The following is a 6,338-nucleotide window of genomic DNA, read 5'->3' on the forward strand; positions in this document are numbered from 1 at the left end:
AATGAGAAGCCCACGCACCGCAACGAAGAGTAGCCCCCACTCAATGCAACTAGAGAGAGCCAGCACGCAGCAACGGAGACCCAGTGCAGCCAAAAATAAATAAATAAATAAATAAATTTATTAAAAAGGAGGGAGAGGGCTCAAATCAATAAAATAGAAATGAAAAGGGAGAAGTTACAACAGACACCACAGAAATACAAAGGATCAGGGCTTCCCTGGTGGCGCAGTGGTTGAGAATCTGCCTGCCAATGCAGGGGACACAGGTTCGAGCCCTGGTCTGGGAAGATCCCACATGCCACGGAGCAACTAGGCCCGTGAGCCACAACTACTGAGCCTGCACGTCTGGAGCTTGTGCTCCGCAACGAGAGGCCGCGATAGTGAGAGGCCCGCGCACCGCGATGAAGAATGGCCCCCACTTGCCGCAACTAGGGAAAGCCATTGCACAGAAATGAAGACCCAACACAGCCAAAAATAAATAAATAAATAAATAATAAAAATAAAGGAATTCAAAAAAAAAAAAGAAATACAAAGGATCATAAGAGACTACTACAAGCAGCTGTATGCAAATAAAATGGACAACCTAGAAGAAATGGATAAATTCTTTGAAAGGTACAATCTCCCAAGACTGAACCAGGAAGAAATAGAAAATATGAACAAGACAAACCACAAGTACTGAAATTGAATCTGTGATTTAAAAACTCCCAACAAACAAAATCTATCAAACATTTAGAGAAGAGTTAACACCTATCCTTCTGAAACTATTCCAAAAAATCACAGAGGAAGGAACAGTCCCAAACTCATTCCATGAGGCCACTATCACCCTGACAGCAAAACCAGACAAAGATACTGCAAAAAAAGAAAATTACAGGCCAATATCACTGATAAACAAACATGCAAAAATCCTCAACAAAATACTAGCAATCCAAATCCAACAATACATTAAAAGGACCATACACCATGATCAAGTAGGATTTAACCCAGGGATGCAAGGATTTTTCAATATCTGCAAATCAATCAGTGTGATACACCACACCAACAAATTGAAGAATAAAAACCATATGTTTATCTCAATAGATTCAGAAAAAGCTTTTGACAAAATTCAACACCAATTTACAATAAAAACTCTCCAGAAAGTGGGCATAGAGGGAACATACCTCAACATAATAAAGGCCATATATTACAAGCCTACAGCTAACATCATACTCAATGGTGAAAAGCTGAAAGCATTTCCTCTAAGACCAGGAACCAGACACTCTCGCCACTTTTATTCAACATAGTTTTGGATGTCCTAGCCGTGGCCATCAGAGAAGAAAAAGAAATAAAGGGAATACGAATCGGAAAAGAGGAAGTAAAACTGTCATTGTTTGCAGATGACGTGATACTACACGTAGAAAATCCTAAAGATGCTACCAGAAAACTACTAGAGCTCATCCATGAATTTGGTAAAGTTGCAGGATGCAAAATAAACACACAGAAATCTGTCACATTTCTATGTGCTAACAACAAGAGATCAGAAGAGAAATTAAAGAAACAATCCCATTTACCATCGCATCACAATGCATAAAATACCTAGGAATAAACCTACCTAAGGAGGCAAAAGACCTGTACTCCAAAAACACAGGATGCTGATGAAAGAAATCGAAGATAACACAAACAGATGGAAAGATATACCATGTTCTTGGATTGGAAGAATCAATATTGTCAAAATGACTATACTACCCAAGGCAGTCTACAGATTCAATGATTACCAATGGCATTTTTCACAGAACTAGAACAAAAAAAAATCTTAAAATTTGTATGGAGACAAAGAAGACCCCAAATAGCCAAAACAATCTTGAGAAAGAAAAGCAGAGTTGGAGGAATCAGGCTCCCTGCCTTCACACTATACTACAAAGCTACCGTCATCAAAACAGTATGGTACTGGAACAAAAACAAAAATATGAAACAATGGAACAGGATAGAAAGCCCAGAAATAAATCCATGCACCTTTGGTCAATTAATCTACGACAAAGGAGGCAAGGGTATACAAAAGACAGTCTCTTCAATAAATGGTGCTGAGAAAACTGGACAGCTACACATAAAAAAATGAAATTAGAACATTCTTTAACACCATACACAAAAATAAACTCAAAATGAATTAAAGACCTAAAATTAAGACCAGATACTATAAAACTCTTAGAGGAAAATATAGGCAGAGCACACTTTGACCTAAATTGCAGCAACATCTTTTTCAATCTGTTTCCTAGAGTAATGGAAATAAAAACAGAAATAAACAAATGGGACCTAATTAAACTCAAAAGCTTTTGCACAGCAAAGGAAACCAGAAACAAAATGAAAAGACAACCCACAGAATGGGAGAAAATATTTGCGATCGAAGTGACTGACAAGGGATTGATCTCCAAAATATACAAACAGCTCATATGGCTCAATATCAGAAAACCAAACAACCCACTCAAAAAAATGGGTGGAAGATCTTAATAGACATTTCTCCAAAGAAGACATACAGATAGTCAAAAACCACATGAAAAGATTCTCAACATCTCTAATTATTAGAGAAGTACGAATCAAAACTACAATGAGGTATCACCTCACACCAGTCAGAATGGCCATCATCCAAAAGTCTACAAACAATAAATGCTGGAGAGGGTGTGGAGAAATGGGAACCCTCCTACACTGTTGGCGGGAATGTAAATTGGTACAGCCACTATGGAGAACAGTATGGAGGTTCCTTAAAATCCTAAAAATAGAGCTACCATACAATCCAGCAATCCCACTCCTGGGCATATATACGGAGAAAAACATGGTTTGAAAGGATATATGCACCTCAGTGTTCATTGCAGCACTGTTTACAATAGCCAAGACATGGAAGCAGCCTAAATGTCCATCAACAGATGAGGATAAAGAAGATACGCTGGGGACTTCCCTGGTGGCACAGTGGTTAAGAATCTGCCTGCCAGTGCAGGGGACATGGGTTTGATCCCTGGTCTGGGAAGATCCCACATGTCACGGAGCAACTAAGCCCCTGTGCCACAACTACTGAGCCTGCGCTCTAGAGCTTGCGAGCCACAACTACTGAGCCCACGTGCCAAACTACTGAAACCCATGCGCCGAAAGCCCATGTTCCACAACAAGAGAAGCCACCGCAATGAGAAGCCCACGCACCGCAATGAAGAGTAGCCCCCGCTTGCCGCAACTAGAGAAAGCCCGTGCTCAGCAACGAAGACCTAATGCAGCCAGAAATAAATAAATTAAATAAATAAATTTTTTTACAAAAGAAGATATGGTACAAATATACAATGGAATATTACTCAACCATTAAAAAGAATGAAATAATGCCATGCAGCAACATGGATGGACCTGGAGATTATCACACTAAGTGAAGTAAATCAGACAGAGAAAGACAAATATCATGATATCACTTATATGTGGAATCTTTAAAAAAAATGATACAAATGAACTTATTTACAGAAACAGAAACAGACTCACAGACTTAGTGAATGAACTTATGGTTATGGGGGGGAAGGGGGGTGGGGGAGGGATAGACTGGGAGTTTGGGATTGACATGTACACACTGCTATATTTAAAATAGATAACCAACAAGGACCTACTGTATAGCACAGGGAACTCTGCTCAATACACTGTAATAACCCAAATGGAAAAAGAATTTGAAAAGAATAGATACATGTATATGTATAACTGAATCACTCTGCTGTACACTTGAAACTAACACAACATTGTTAATCAACTATAGTCCAATATAAAATATAAATTTTTTAAAAAGAATAAGATAAATCAAGATCTTTATCACTGTTGATGGAGGTAAAATACAATTTGGTAGTATACCTATCAAAAACAGGGAGTTCCCTGGCGGTCCAGTGGTTAGGACTCGGCGCTTTCACTGCCAGGGCCCTGGTTCAATGCCTGGTCAGGGAAATAAGATCCTGCAAGCCGAGAGGCGTGGCCAAAAAAAAAAAAAACTTAAATGTGTGTACCTTTTAACCAGTGATCTCACTTCACAATCTCTAGTATGGAATATTAGCATGCATACTCAAAGATATATGTACAAGCATATCAATTATACCAGTATTTGTATTGACAAATAAATGAAATTTTAAATGTTCATCATTAACAGACTTATTCTGTGATCATTTCACCATGTATACAAATATCGAATCATTATGTTGTACACGTGAAACTAATATAATGTTACATGTCAATTATACCTCAGTTTAAAAACTCATCAAAAGCAAATTGGGCACTTCTGCAGTTGACAAAAATAATTAGGTAGATCATTATGTATTCATTGGAAAGATATCCACAATACATTAAGTGAAATAAAGGTGCAGAGACCCCCCTATTTTAAACCCATCACAAAAATAAAATTCAGTGAATTAAAGATCTAAATATGAAAGACAAAGGAATGTAGGAGAATATATTCATGACCTTGGGGTAGGAAACAAGATACAAAAAATATGTCATAAAGGAAAAGATTAATAAATCTGACTTCATTGAAATTAAGAATTTTGATCATCAAAAGAATAAAATGGGGAATTCCCTGGTGGTCCAGTGGTTAGGACTCAGCGCTCTCACTGCCAAGGGCCCGGGTTTGCTCCCTGGTCAGGGAACTAAAATCCCACAAGCTGCGTGGCACAAACAAAACAAAACAAAACCAAAAGGAAGAATAAAACGACAGTCTACAGAGTAGGAGTAATGTCTGCAACATATATGATCAACAAAGGATTACTATTCAGACTATATAAAGAATTCCTGTAGATCAATGGCAGGTAACACAACAAATAGGAAAAAGATTTGAATAGGCACTTCAGAGACAAGAAATCCAGGTAGCTAATAAACATGTGAAATGGCACTCAACCCTTCTAGTAACTGGAAAAATATGAATTAAACCCAAACAGAGATCATTATCTATCATCAGACTGGCAACAATTTTAATGTCTGACAATACCAAGTATTGGCAGAGAGTAGAACAGAGAAACTCTCATCTCCTGCTAATGGGAGTGTAAATTGCTAAATCACTTTGAAAAAGTGCTGGTGGTTATTTACTAAAGTTTAAGCTTTGTGACCAAGCAATTCCACTCTTAGATGTATTCTCAAAAAGAATGCTTGCTTATGAGACATGAACAAGGATTTCATAGCAGCGTTGTTCATAACTACCCCAAACTGAAAACTGATCCATGAATAAATAAATAGTACTATATTCAAATATTATACATCTATGAGAATGAACAATAAAAAACAACATAAATGAATATTACAAACATAATGTTGAATAAAAGAAAAAAAAACAAAAGAAAATAGTTATTGCTTGATTTCATATACATAAAGTTCAAAAAAAGGCAAAATTAAACTATTTAGGAATTTATATGTAGGTGGTAAAACTATAAAGAAAAAAAGTAAATGTTTACTATAAAAGTTGGGATTACCAATGTGAGGGGGAGAGAGAGGTTAGTAATCAGAAAAGGAGGAGGGTTGTTGGCAATATTCTATTTCTAGGCCTGGGTAGTAGTTTCATGAATATCTTCCTTGTAACTATTTATTGAACTGCACACATAAGTTTTATGGACTTCTATAGATGTATAATATTGTGCGATAGGGACTTCCCTGGTGGTCCAGTGGCTAAGACTCCATGCTCCCAATGCAGGGGGCCTGGGTTCAATCCCTGGTCAGGGAACTAGATACCACACACTGAAACTGAGATCTCGCACGTGGCAACGAAGATCCTGCATGCCACAACTAAGACTCGGCACAGCCAAATAAATAAATAAATTTAAAATATATATATATTGTGCAATAGGGGCTTCCCTGGTGGCACAGTGGTTAAGAATCCGCCTACCAATGCAGGGGACACGGGTTCAAGCCCTGGTCCGGGAGGATCCCACATGCCTCGGAGCAACTAAGCCCGTGCGCCACAGCTACTGAGCCTGTGCTCTAGAGCCCACGAGCCACAACTACTGAGCATGCGTGCCACAACTACTGAAGTTCACAGCCTAGAGCCCATGCTCTGCAACAAGAGAAGCCACCGCAATGAGAAGCCCACGCACCGCAAGGAAGAGTAGCCCCCGCTCGCCGCAACTAGAGCAAGCCCGCACAGCAACAAGACCCAAAGCAGCCAAAAGATAAATTTAATTAATTAATTAATTAATTGTTTTTTTAAAAAAAGAGTAGCCCCCACTTGCCGCAACTAGAGAAAGCCTGCGCGCAGCAATGCAGACCCAATGCAGTCCAAAAATAAATAAATAAATAAAATATTGTGCAATAGTAAAAGATTTGTTAAAGGTACAGAGCAAAACAATATGTACAGTATAAGCTCGTTTTTTTAA

Source organism: Eubalaena glacialis, chromosome 18, assembly GCF_028564815.1.
Source record: "Eubalaena glacialis isolate mEubGla1 chromosome 18, mEubGla1.1.hap2.+ XY, whole genome shotgun sequence".
NCBI classification, from domain to species: Eukaryota; Metazoa; Chordata; class Mammalia; order Artiodactyla; family Balaenidae; genus Eubalaena; species Eubalaena glacialis.